The sequence below is a fragment of the Haliotis rufescens genome, unplaced genomic scaffold (assembly GCF_023055435.1).
Source record: "Haliotis rufescens isolate VD_foot unplaced genomic scaffold, xgHalRufe1.0.p SCAF_37, whole genome shotgun sequence".
Lineage (NCBI taxonomy): Eukaryota > Metazoa > Mollusca > Gastropoda > Lepetellida > Haliotidae > Haliotis > Haliotis rufescens.
This window is the reverse complement of record NW_025964079.1, coordinates 3659800-3674862: the sequence shown is the minus strand read 5'-3', so window position 1 is coordinate 3674862 and position 15063 is coordinate 3659800. Positions and strand designations below refer to the sequence as shown.

General features: G+C 44.1%; 1 protein-coding gene across 2 annotated transcripts in view; it reads right to left on the bottom strand.

Moving 5' to 3' along the window:
• Nucleotides 1-2892, bottom strand: part of LOC124144388 — a 32186-nt gene extending 29294 nt beyond the window's left edge. For both annotated transcript variants that reach the window (XM_048381204.1, XM_048381205.1), the window contains exon 1: nt 2784-2892. The gene's annotated coding sequence lies outside the window, so the exon portion shown is untranslated. The remainder of the gene's footprint in view (nt 1-2783) is intronic.
• Between the last annotated feature and the right edge of the window lie 12171 nt (nt 2893-15063).

Below are 15063 nucleotides of genomic sequence, written 5' to 3'. Positions count from 1 at the left end.
CACTACCCTCAAATTTCCTAAGTTCATCATATTTCCATGGAAACGACAAAAATATAAAATTCTAAAAATCTCTAAATAGCAAAAGGCACTTCTACTGGGCCTGATTGTTAAGTGTACCAAGTTTTGGGAAGCTAGGTTGTACGGTTTAGGAAATATGCTCCGGACAAGAGCACTACCCTCAAATTTCCTAAGTTCATCATATGTCCATGGAAACGACAAAAATATAAAATTCTAAAAGTCTCTAAATAGCAAAAGGCACTTCTACTGGGCCTGATTGTTAAGTGTACCAAGTTTTGTGAAGCTAGGTTGTACGGTTTAGGAAATATGCTCCAGACAAACAATGATTACAGACGGACAGACGACAGACGGACATACTGATTATTATATTATATGACGATAACAAACAAAACATAATGATACATGCAAAAACTGCTGAGTAATGGCTGAAAATGACATTTTCAATATGGCTGCCATGGCAGCAATGTAGTGTTCATACCATCATCCTATAATTACAATACTTTCTGAATAAAACTGATTACAAGCTTTCATGAACCCTCTGATCCGATGTCGGACACCATGTCCACACTGTTAACCACTCAGCAAGCTGTGGGATGACTCCACGTCCTGCTACAAGCTTTTTTTCATCCTGAAAGGAGGGAGTGACCTTGACCTCCATTCTTCATCAATCACATGGAATAATGTTACTGCCCCCTCAGAGTGAAAGAAGTCGTTTGATGACCGAAGAAGTAGGCAGATGCACATGCATGGGCATGCTTGAAACTGGGTTAACACAATGTCACATTGCAGTCACGTTGCAAACATCTTTGGTGTCAGCCAAAGTGTGATCAGCAGGGCATGGAATCGATACCAAATGTTTGGATCAGCCACCCAGCGACATGCAGGCAGTCGACAGCATTCCACCACACAGCGGGAAGACAGGTTTGTCATGATTGCAGGAAGACATCACTTTGTGACTGCCACCACACTCTGAAATAACCTGCAGAAGACCAGTGGCGATAAAGTTTCTACCCAAACAAGTGTGCAATAGTCTAGGTATGTCCAGTCACGAAGGGCATGAATTCACAGCCCATCGACCCATCACAGGCAGGCATGATTGGATTGGACTGAAAATCACATCAATTGGGACAGAAAAGGAATTGGCTCCAGTTCCCTTTCACTGATGAATCGAGATACTATCTCAGTTTCACAGATTGTCGTGCTTGAGTGTGGCATGGACAAGGAGAAAAGACTTCAGTATTCCAATGTAGCCAAACATGACTGCTATGGAGGGGGTTCAAACATGATTTGGGGTGGGATAAGTAGAGCTAGAAGAAACGCTCTACATGTCGTTGAGCGGGGCACGTTGACAGGTGTGCACTACAGGGATGACATTCTGGATATGTATGTGAGACTGTATGCCAGGCTGATCTGACTGATTATTGGTCACATGTTGTTTGTTGGAATTGTGTGGCACATGACAACAGACATTTGTTCATTAAACATGTCTCATGCAATATGTCCATTTCAAAAGATGCATACAATTCGACATAGTACCTTTTAAAATGGTGATCCTTTGATTAGTATAGTTCATCTTCATTGTCTTCACTTCTTGAAAAATGTTTTGAACCATGTTTCATAATTTGATCACAACCTTGACCTAACATGGAGGTCACCCCAAAGTTAATATGATTGAGACCTTACTTTAGAGATAATGTATATCAATTTTTATCATATTTAACTGGAATATTACTAAAAGCGGCATAAAACCATACTCACTCACTCCCTTAATTTTCAAATTTCAACAAAAAATACCCAAGATATGTGCACAAGCTTTCTTCATGCCAAGTTCACACAAAATACCCATGACCTTCAATGTCATCCAATCATATGTCCTCTAACATCCGTTAAAAGCATGTGGTTGAGAAAACCAACTGGATGAACAGTCAAATCTAAACAAACACATAAAGCAGCCCCCGGGGCATAGACCTGGGCACCGTTCCACAAAGCCATTTAGCGCTACGACTATCGTAAGCCAATGTTAAAGTATGGGAGTTATGATCACCTTAGTGCTAAGATGGCTTTGAGGAACGGGGCCCTGATTCCCCACCAATTAATCACTCCGTTAATCCCATTATAACTCATTAAAAAATAAAACAATTTAAGAGTTCAATTGCTGTGAGTCATATTGAACTGTATGGAACAGCCAAACAAAAAAGCCTGAATGACTAACAATGAGCATAATGAGAAAACTGGTACATTGTCTTCTGTGGATATTAATCGGTCAGCACTGCCCTTGTCTTTTGACATTTTACTTGACACGGACTAGCGGGCAAGCGTTAATTGTACATGCTGTCCCCATTATACTGAAAATATTTCAGGTATCTCAAGGCCGTAGTCAACTTTTTATTACGGGGGGGGGGGGGGGGGGGGGGGCCAAATATTTGTACTGGTATCACTTGTCCCCAACTTGATTCAAATAAACTCTTTTCTATAAAAAAAATCAAGGAGCCCCCCCCCCCCCCCCCCCCCCCCCCCCCCCGGGCTACGGCAGTGTATCATACATTCTGGTACTGGGGCTTGTTAGGCCTAAATCAGCCAGTTTCAACACCATATTAGGTCAAGAATTCCACATGTCTATATATGGACTGAGTCATCGCCCATCGTATACAAATGGGCGTGCTACACACCCAAGCTGAACAGGCATTGAATCTACAATCTCAGATTGAAAGTGTTAAACTGTGGTCTAAATAATGATAGGGTACTAAACAACGGAACCTACTTACATTCAAAGACGATCAAGATACATCATCGCATCATAATTATTCCACTCTTGGCACGCATGCATGTCAACCAACCTGATCAGCCATGAGGCCGTGCTGCGCGTATATTTATACGATGATAGTGTAATCACGTGATCGAATCTGACCAATGGAAGGCGCGAAAATTAATACTGCCTTCGTAGCAGTTACGCCCCTTGGGTATCGGCAGTGTAAAACGAAGCGATGACCTACAATCGGGGATTTTCCGGGTCACTGGATCACGTGACAGGGCCGTTCCGTGCCTCTTCGATTAGAACAACGACGACCACGGTTAAATTTATCAACGAAGCACAACTCTTGCATTGATCAAACACTATCTATTATCTGCATGCTTCATTGTGTTTGTATTATGACGCAGCAACAGTAATATTGTCCTGTGTTGACAAATAGTTATGTAAAATCGACATTAGCACGTACACAACAATTACACTTTACAGCCGAGTGATGTTTCCATGTTGACAAAGGCAACGCTTCGTTCTGTGCTTCGACAGGCAGTTGTTTGGCAAAACGCCAATCTAAGTAGGCCAATCGTATCAGCCACAGTGGTAACATGTGGAAGGTATGATTGAGATAGTGTGTCCTAAATATAGACCCCATCGCGTGTTTGGGAACATAACCGTGTAGCAAGCTTCTGTCAGGAAGGCTATGGGTTTCACATAATAAACACTACTCATCGGCCTTTATAGATTTCAAGTGCTGTTGCGGAGTCGTAAAGGCCGTATTTATGGGAGATTGGACATTCTTGAGATAGTTCTCTTTTCTCATTAAATAGACCAGTGACGTTGTATTGGCTGGAAATAACTCGAAATAACAACGAAAGACATAAAATACATTATCACAAACAGTGAATATTTAATGAATTGAACTGAATGAAACATGTGACCGAATTAGGAGAAATTGGGTTTGACGTCGCATCCCAGATTATTGGTACCGCCTCCGTGGTCTAGTGGTAGAGCGTCCGCCCGGAGAGCGGAAGGTCCGGGGTTCGATCCCCGACCGCGTCATACCATAAGACGTTAAACGATGGTACTCGTTGTTACCCTGTCTGGCGCTCGGCATTAAGGGGCTAAAACAAGGACTGGTCGGCTCGGAATCAGTATACTGTGTCTGAGTGGGGTATTCATGTTAAACTGCGGCATGGTATCTCAGTGAGCTAGCACTATAAATCGACATCAGTCCGGACTAGTACAAGCAGCCCCACAAACACACACACGTACACGCACGTCGCTATATAAGTGGACGCGACGTTAAACCCCATTTCACCTCACCTCACCCCAGATTAATGCATTTATATAGCGACGTACGGGCACGGTTCGTGTGCATGCGTGCGTGCGTGCGTGTGTCTGCTTGTACTAAGTATTAACAATACAGATCCGATCAAAGTATACCACCCCCCATATTTAAGAGTTACTTTACTTACAACCTGCTGTTTTATAACTGGCTTCAGGAAATGCTTACCCTTTTCGCGAACATCTGGTGTCATCACTGATTTACAGTGATCCATTCATGTATATTGAACAACAAAAGTTCCTGTGACATTGAATAAGATTTTTAATGCAAAGTTATATTTTTTACCAAATCTGAAACAATTTCGGTTTGCAACAGATAAAAGACTCCTGTAAGTGTGCAAATGGTTTAATTTGCCATACTAACTTCAGAAAATGCGTGATTTCATTAAAAAAAACACACACAAAAACATGAACATGCCAAAATGTCAATTGACACATCAAACACATCTTCGTCTCATGGAATGGACCAGGCGTCGCACAAAGTCCTGTGGGATATCTCCATATCTGCTGGAGCATATTTCGAAGTTCCTGGAGTGTCTGTGGAACGCGTGGTTGACGTCGAAGGCGCCGATCCATCTCATCCCACATGTGCTCGATTGGTGAGAGATCAGGGGAGCGAGCCGGGCAGGGGATGACATTCACGTTCTTTTGAAGAGAATCCTGAACAAGTCGAGCAATAGGAGGCAGGGCGTTGTCATGTTGAAAGGTAATGCCTTTTGTTGTTGAGTATAGTTTTTTTTGCCTTTAACGCCCAAGGGAATATCTGCTTTGGGCGGATAATCGTGACTGGTTATTCCCTGGCCTTGGTAGCTTCGATATCGATGCTGGGGTAGCCTGTTTATAAATCAGGATAGACAGAAAACATAAATCATATAGAATACATACGATCAAAGGAATCAATAAACGCCGGACAGCCGGTCAGTAATTTCCCGATTATCACACGAACATGAGTTCTTTGTCTGGTATGGTTTTTAACGAATCAAAATGATGTGGCAATACATGTGTCAAAGGCGGCTCAACCTCAAACATTTTAGAAAGATGGTTTCATATTTGTTTGTTGCTAGGCATTTTTTTTCAATTGCATAACAAACATGTGATAAGTAGCTCCCGCATGATTGATTTCTTGAGTTGACATTCTGTCTCAGATGACAATAGTTGCCTTCAGAAGACGATAAATGGAAACTCGATACATATATACTGACCGACAAAAGAATAGCGAATGCCATACATGTTGGCTAATATAATTATGAACAATTACTCGTATTCAAGAGATATTAGATTGGTTCGATGCACTAGAACATACTGCAATTAGTATGTTGTGTGAACCGACGCTCATGAACGCATCATATGTGACGTCACAGATTCATGACTCGAGATGCACCATTTGTCTCGTGCAGGATTAGCCTGTAAGGTTTGGAAATCACGTGCAGCATCTCGTGATAAGAATAAAGCCACTTAACTGATTGTTAGTTTTGTCATTAATTGGTACCCATTAGAATCATCTCTTCTTAACATACATACTTCTCTATATGTGTCTATGGTTCGCGTATCTTTTGGCCGTGGGTATACAGTAAACTACGGTTATAACGAACTCAAAGGGACTACTAATTTTAATTCGTTATAACCGTAGTTCGTTATAAGCATATATACAGCGCATAACTACAGCATATAGTCGGGACTAAAACGTTAGTTCGTTATATCCGTTAGTTCGTTATAAGCGTGTTCGTTATAACCGTAGTTTACTGTATATATAAAGAAAGAAAGAACGCAATACGGATATTTTTGGCCATAAAAGCAAAATTAGCGGACCAAGATGTGCAAATTGAAGAGGTTTAATGTGTTATAGTGTCAGTGACAAATGTCCCGGATCAAAATGATCACCACAAGGACATGTAAACCATTAGTCGGCAAACACGTACGATTCGGAAAAAAACGCACCCAGTGCATTAACGAAAGGGCCATGGAGCTCCACGTGCAGCAGCACTATGAACGGTATTATAGTGCAGGGTTTTTGATTGCCTGGCATCTGCGTCAATCGAACAGTGACAGTTCAACAACATGCCAAGATTACCAAAAGTGCAAAGAAACAATGTCATAGGCCGCTTGCTGGCAGGGGAATCCCGTTCAGCTGGAGCCAGGGTTTTCAGGCTATGGGATCGGTTGCAATAGCGTGGGTCAACACGTGATCGGCAAAGGTCGGGACGACCAAGAGTAACCACGCCCGCCCAAGATCGCTACATCCGATTGCGCCACCTACGTGAAAGGAGGACCACAGCCACCTCAACCGCATCCCAAATACCCCCACAGCGCAGAATCTCCGACCAGACCGTACGAAACCGTTTAAGAGCAGCAGGTCTACGAGCAAGACGTCGTGTTCGACGCGCCATACTGAGGCGACAACACCGTCAATAACTACTGCATTGGTGAGTCGACAACACCGTCAACAACTACTGCATTGGTGTCGTCAACACAGGGTATGGCCTCAACTGCGTCTGGTCCGTCGAGGGGATGGAAGAGAACGGGTCTACACACGTCGGGTCATTACGCCGGAAACTGCGTACAGGGAGTGGACAGGTGTTGTCGGCGGCTATCTCTCATCATGACAGGACAGGTCTAATCCATATCCAGGGCAATCTCAACGATACATCAACGAAATTCTCCTACCACACGTCCTCCCAATTGCAGCCAGCGGCAACGGTGTATTCCAGCAGGACAACGTTCGACCGCATACGGAATGAATCACAAGAGCCTTGTCGACACAACAACAACAACAACAACAACGTTGATGTTCTCCCCTGGCAATCCCCGGATTTGAACCCGATAGAACACCTGTGGGATGAATTGGATAGACGACGTCAACCATAACCCCAGACGTTGCAGCAGCTGGCTTTTGCGTTGCAGGCCGAGTGGGCTACCATTCCCCAGAATGTGATTCGCATGCTCCTCTCTTCAATGGGCAGGAGATGTCAGGCCGCTATCGATTCCAACGGGGGACATACGCGTTATTGTTGGAAGCTGACCTTCACCTTGGACTTATCCTATGTACCGATATCTGAGATGTCTACAATCACCAAGTGTTTTCTCCACAACATTTTGCTTGTCACGATATGGCTGAAATATTGCCGATGTGACCTAAAGCATTAACTCACTCACTCACTCACTCCACAACATTTTGGCTCAATACCTTGTACGGTTTCTCGCATAAATGTATTTTCCTACCTTACACAAATCTGGCTTTGCGTTTTCTTTTTTTAAGGGTATATATGCTGAACCAAATTAAAAACTTCACAATCCTAACATTTTAACATTTTCACCAGTTATGATTGTGGGCCCTTATTGTGTATTTAAACAGTCATGGCCACGTATTGTCTTCAGATAACACCCGTTTTTGTGCAGGTGAATCGATCAAAATCATGTGCACAGCACTATAGAGGCAAAAGTGTTTTTTCACGTGCAACTGGTCACGTGGCCATAATACCGCACGTGTTTTCAGCCATACTTGTTAGCAGTCATTAACAAAAAAAGAAAAACACAAGAAAACAAAAGTCTTTACGGCCATTTGTCATGACACGCCTTTCAAATGCGCAACGTGAACGTGCCATCGGCATGTTGCAGACGGGAACGTCCGTAGCTGAAGTCGCAAGGACGATGGGTTGTAGTCGACGGACTGTTTATGATTTACAGACGCAAACGGCTACTACCGCTGATCGCCCTCGGCCAGGTCGATCACGTGTGACGTCACATGCAGAGGATCGTCAGATTGTCTTACGTCACCTCCGTAACCGATTTTTGACGGCTACATCAACCAGAAATGAACTGGGGAAGACAGAGTGCGCAAACTGTTCGAAACCGTCTGAGAACTGCTCACCTTCAAGCACGACGGCCATACTGCGGGCCGATTATGACTCAATTACACAGACGTCAACGTCAATTGTGGGCACAGCGACACTTACTATGGACTCAGAGGAATTGGAATCAAGTCGTCTTCAGTGATGAATCCCGATTTAATCTTCGATTTGCTGATGGTAGGGCGAGGGTGTGGAGGCGCCGTCATGAACGTTACGCCCAGTGTTGTGTACAGGAAGTTGACAGATTTCGAGGCGGAAGTGTCATGGTGATGGGTGCTTCCTGTAGCAATGCACGTTCCAGGCTTCTTATCATCCGTGGCAACCTCAACGCTGCTGCTTACCGCGACCAGGTACTGGCACCAGAACTTCTGCCTTTTATGGCAGCACATGCACCCGGTTTGATCTTCCAACACGACAATGCCAGACCCCACACAGCAATTTTGACAAGGAATTTCCTTCAGAATGCGGGAGTCAACGTCATGGACTGGCCGTCAAGGTTTCCCGACCTAAATCCCATCGAACACGTCTGGGATGCTCTTGGCAGAAGTCTGCGCACTCTCCAGAACCAACCACAGAATTTGCAAGATCTTGGCACCATTTTGCAGCAACAATGGCATCGTCTTCCCAATCATGTGTTCACAAGCATCACAAGGTCCATGCGGCGTTGTGTGGCAGTTGTCAACGCACATGGTGGCCATACACGCTACTGAACTTGTGTGCCATCAGATTCTCGTGCTTGGGACTTATGATTTAAACTGTTGATGTTATAACCGAATACCGTAGGTGCTTGGAACAAATTATGGTTACCACCGTTAATTAAAATCCTTCTTTGGATATTAATGATTAAAAATTACCTTCTCTGATACATTTGTCCGTTGTATATCATATATGGGATTACTTTTAAAAATGTGAAGTTTTTAATTTGACTCAGTATATATACACTGAACCGCAAAAGAAACGCCACCCCAAGTAACATTGCATGAAAAGTTGTTATTTAGATATCTGGGTATTTTTTGTCAAAGTTTCTAAAATTTATCGTTACCTTGTCCGAAAAATGAAATTTGATCATAAAAAAAAGGCAGATGACAACCCGATGCACGTGAGTTCCGTGCAAATTGAAATGCACATGCGTTCCCCCATTTCTTGCCCTATAAAAATCCACCCAGATCGGATAACATTCATTCGTTATTGAATTGCAACCACATGCCAAGACTGATAAGAAATCAGCGACACCAAGCACTTGGACGATTGCAAGTAGCCAATGTATTTCAAGTCCACGTAAGGACCATATACAGGCTCCAGCAACGGTACCAGACCACCAACACTACAGATGACCAATCACGTAGTGGAAGACCAAATCACCACCCGACGTCAGGATCGTCAGGTTGGGCGACAGCATCTTCAAGATCGCTTTGTTACTGCTGCGGAAACTGCTAAACAGACCATGGGGACACACCAGCGACACATTACTGCGGACACCGTGCGTCGACGACTGACGAGCAGGCACCTCCACTGTCACAGACCACACCGAGGACCCATTCTGATACCACGTCATCACCGGGACCATCTTCAGTGGGCAACACACCACCAGCATTGGCGCCACCAGCAATGGAGAAGTGTCCTCTTTTTAGACAAGAACCATTACTGTATCTCAACAGCAGATTGCACAGAGAGAGAGAGTCTAGCGATGCCGTGGGGAACGTTATTCGGATGCTTGTGTTGTTGAGAGAGACTCGTGGGGTGGTCCGAGCATCATGGTGTGGGGTGGAAATGGTCTTGCACAGAGGGTCGGCCCTGTTGTCTTCCAGAACATCGGTTCAGGGAGAGGCAATGGTGTCACAGCAGCTCGGTACATTGTTCTTGAGACCACACGCCATACCTCATTTGGCACTTCGCCGCAACCACGAGCTCCAGCATGATAACGCCCGTGCCCACACTGCGAGAGCAACAAGAGACTTCCTCCAGCAGAATGGCATCAGAACCATGCAGTGGCCTGCCCTCAGTCCCGATTTAAATCCGATTGAGCACCTGTTGGACGAGATTCAAAGACGGCTGTATGACGTCCGACCAAGGCCAACAACTGCAGCTGAACTGCGGCAGGCTTTCCTCGGAGTGTGGGGTCAAGTGCCTATGGCCTTCATCAAATGCCTTATCCATTCCATGTATCGACGTTGCACGGCAGTCATCAATGCACATGGCGGACACACGAGATACTGACTTGTGATGCCATTTTCTCAGAGACTAGTTTTGTGTTTCACTTTAAGTACATTTGACACTTTAATTTCAACCTTGATGATCAGTTTTGCCAAGTTTCATCTTTTTAATATGTCTCAAAGTATGTTTACAGTGTTTGGACAAATAAGGTTTCTTATATATCTATCCATGGTGACGTTTCTTTTGCGGTTCAGTATATATATATATATATGTGTGTGTGTGTGTGTGTGTGTGTGAAAATTTACATTATATTTCAGTCACTTTACAATTATTTTTCCGTCAGATTGACCGAAAGTTATTACGTTTAAAAGGGCTTGAAAACACCACAAAAGACTAATTATGCTACGAGTAGAAACCAATACATCTGGAGAATATAATTTTTTTTACATTGATTTTAGGTTTCTTTTTATCCTATCATGTTCAGTGAGGGCGATGAAACAGAGCATATAAATGTTTGGAATTCGTTATCATAATATAATATACGGAAAAAATGATTCTAAAAGGACTAAAATATTTTGGCGTTTTGTAAAATTCCCAAGTGACAATTTCCGTCATTTAAGACAAAACATCCATCATCATAAGAAATATTTACTTCAAGCAGAGACCATTGTACTCCGTCTATATCATACGTATCTGTTTATGAATGCTCACTATCAAATAGGGATGATAGCTGTGGTTCTCGAAAAGGTAGCGTATACTGCCCCACCGGTGGCACACCGCCTCCGTGGTCTAGTGGTAGAGCGTCCGCCCGGCGAGCACACGCACGCACGCACGCACGCACGCTCACACCATTTCACCTCACCTCACCACCGGTGGCTCCCGTTGCAAACTCATCAGCGGTGACACTGAATGGCCATGGCCTTTTACAACAGTCAACCAAGATCAAACCAAATGGAGAGTGTTTAACCGGTCATGTATTCCCAAACACAGCTACTCTTAGAAACACCATGCAAACTGTGCTTTATGCACGACATGGTGATAAAGGAACGTGTTTCATATATCCATTGATTGAGCATAAGTGAGTGAGTGAATAATTACAATTCCTGATTAAATATGGCGTCCAACGTTGACCTTGACCTTCTTTAAGGCAGCCAACAGTGAGTGAGTTCGGTATTAACGCCGCTTTTAACAGTATTACAGTTATATCGCGGCGTGTCAGCTTGATGTGGGAGGAAAGCCGAAGTGATGCAGGTCTTAGATGTTTACCACTTCGGTGAAACGCACGAGCACGGGTATGGTGCTGACAACCTTAGAAACATAATCGGGGCAAACCAGGATTCGAAACCACAGTCAAAGGTTTCTGGCGTGCCCAAGGGACGCAACTCTGCACAGCTTATCGCGGCGCCTTAGACGACTGGGCCACCCTTCCCCCCTGCCAACAGTGAACAATCACTGGTCCCAATGAAACGTGTCCACGAGGACTAACAAGAATGTAATTGTGGCAAATAGTCCCCCAATGTGTTCTTTCAGTCTATCGGGTTAACAATCTCTTCAGAATATATGTTACAATAACATACCCTAAGTGCTATCCATTAAAGTTTAAATCTGATTGAAATGAGATTGGTAAAGGTAGCTAAAGATGTTTGTTTGTCAGCAATATTCCATCTTTATTACGAATGTCTGTACATAATCGAGTCTGGACCAGACAATCCAGTGATTGACATCATGGACATCGATCAACGCAATTGGGGTACGATGACATGCATCGACCAAGACAGCGAGCCGAACATCTGATCCGTTAGTCATTGGTTGCTGAAGAACAATGCTAACTGGAATCTGCACGGGGGTCAAAGGTACAGAAAACAACAAGACTGCGATGATATTTCTGATCTCCCCAAACCAGCCTAACAACCTCACCTCACCTCCATGTTGTAATATGACCGCCTCCGTGGTCCAGCGGTAGGAGGTCCGCGCGGAGAGCGCAAGGTCGGTGGTTCAATGCCCGGCCGCGTCATACCAAAAGACGTTAAAAGATGGTACTTGTTGTTGCCCTGCTTGGCGCTAGGCATTAAGAGCAAAAAGCAAGGACTGGTCGGCTCTGAGTCAGTATACTGTGTCTGAGTGGGGTATTCATGTTAAACTGCGGCATGGTATCTCAGTGGGCTGGGACTGTGAAATTGGCATTAGTCCGACTAGTACAGGCATCCACACACGCACGCACGCACGCATGCATGTCGCTATGTAAGTGCAATAATCTTGGACGCGACGTTTAACCCCAGTTCACCTCACCTCCGTGTTGAAATGGCAGGTTCTGTTAACTGTTGACAGGCATTTATCTAGTGCACATGGGTTTGTAACAGACATTTGCAGCTACAAGATATACGGTAACTAGCAATGTCATAGTACTGATGAGCCTTTAACATAGTACTCAGGCACTGCTAGTGACCATATATCTTGTAGCTGCTAATGTTTTGCATCACAAGACCCAGTGATCTATGGGCTAGACTTTCAACTAAATTACAGCTACATTCACAAAGTTGGTTGGTTGGTTGGTTTGTTGTTTAACGCTGCACTCAGCAATATTCCAGCTATGTGACGGCGGTCTGTAAATAATCGAGTCTGGACCAGACAATCCTGTGATTGATATCATGAGCATCGATCCACGCAATTGGGATCGATGACATGCATCAACCAAGTCAGCAGCCTGACCACCCGATCCCGTTAGTCGCCTTTTACGACAAGCATAGTCACCTTTCTACCCCGGAACCTTCACAAAGTGCTGACACTGGTAGTGATCTTAGTTTTTGCATTACATACCCTGTGATCTGGAGGACTAAGGCTCCTTTAAAAAAGTACATTGGTCGTGACCATTATGGTATCTTGTAGATGCTGATGGTTTGTATTTCTATCTCCAGAGGTCCAGGGCAATTTGTCAACAATGAAAGCAAACGCCATCGAAGTTCACTGAGCAAACAAGTATGTGAAATGCTGGACTCAATGATAACACCTTCCTGAGGGAAGGGAGTGGACACTGGACTTTTACAGTCAGTCAACTCCCTTGCCTCGGGAAGATGCAATAACACCTGTATAAACTTTAGATGTAAGACATGGAGGAAAGAAGCTGGCATCCACATAGGCACCTTTTGGGCTCCCCTTCTTGCTGATCTGTTTCATTATGCATATGGATCGGAATTTCTGCTCCGATTGGCAAAGTTCAAAGAAGGTAATTTGGCCAAGAAGTTTAACTTAAGCTTCAGGGATTCCCTTCCTGTTTTACCAACCTTGGCCCCGTTCCACAAAGCGATCTTAGCGCTAAGTCGGTCATAACTCCCATTCTTTAACACTGACTTACGACAGTCGTAGCGCTAAGTTCGCTTTGTGGAACGGGTCCCCCCTGGGTGGTCAGGCTCGCTGACTTGGTTGATACATGTCATCGTATCCCAATTGTGTGGATCAATGCTCATGACGTCAATCACTGGATTGTCTGGTCCAGACTCGATTATTTACAGACCGCTATCATATAGCTGTAATAATGCTGAGTGCAGCATTAAACAACAAACAAACAAACCCACCTTAACTAGAGAAATAAAGGAGACTAGTGAGACCTCCTTATCTGTTTCATCTAGATCTATGCATAAATATTCAGATTGACAAAAGACTCTCCACAAGGCTGTATGAGTGAGTGAGTGAGTTTGGTTTTACGCCGCTTTTTAGCAATATTCCAGCAATATCACGGCGGGGGACACCAGAAATGGGCTTCACACATTGTACCCATGTCGGGAAGGAGCGTGACGAACGAACGCTTTAACCACTAGGCTACCCGACCGCCCCAAGGCTGTATGACTAGAGGGATGACTTCAACTTCCCAATAGTCAACTTTCCCTTCACGTCAAGCAGTGTTCCTTCAGCTCCAGCCCTTGGTATCTGCACTTCACAACGTTTGAGGTACAATCGGGATGCTCTTTCCAAGATTTCAAAGAGCATCATGCGACTCTTCCTCAAAAATTGTTTGATCAAGGTTACAACAATCAAGGCCTCAGTAAATCTTTCAAAAAGTGTTATGGCTGACAGTGTAGGATATTTCCAAGTTTGACTCATCAGTGACAAAAATGACGTCCAATGCAATTCCCTATTTTCACTTGTGCCGTATGTACCATATTTTTCCAGTTGAACAATTGACTTGCCTTTGCATGTGTTTGTGATGGGTGGACAGGATACTCACCTTTTCGTGAACACCTGATATCAATATTTGACAGTGATTCATAAACAAATGCTCATGAAGTAGTCAGAATCATACATGTACAATCGACTCTGATTTTGACAGACATCTTTTATGAGTGAGTGAGTGAGTGAGTGAGTATGGTTTGACGCTGCTTTTAGCATTATTCCTCCCATATCACGGCGGGGGACACCAGAAATGGGCTTCACACATTGTACCCATGTCGGGAATCGAACCCTCTTCGGCGTGACGAGCGAACGCTTTAACCACTAGGCTACCCGACCGCCCCATCTTTTATGAATATGGAAAGGGTATTGTCACTCTTATCTGCAAGACTCTGCAAGACTGTGATCCAGTGGACTAAGGATATATATGCATGGTCCTATGACACTGGTAGTGACCATATATCTTGCAGATGCTAATTATTTGCATTACAAGATTGGTTGGTTGGTTTGCTGTTTAACACCTTACTCAGCAATATTCCAGCTATATAACGACGGTCTGTAAATAATCGAGTCTGGACCAGACAATCCAGTAATTAATATAATGAGCATCGATCCACACAATTGGGATCGATGACATGCATCAACCAAGTCAGCGAGCCTGACCACCCGATCCCGTTCATCGCCTCTTATGACAAGCAGTTGCATTACAAGACCCATATCGGGTAAACAAACATATATACAACCAACATTTGCTAAGGACCACACCTTTGACTACAGATGACTATTCTG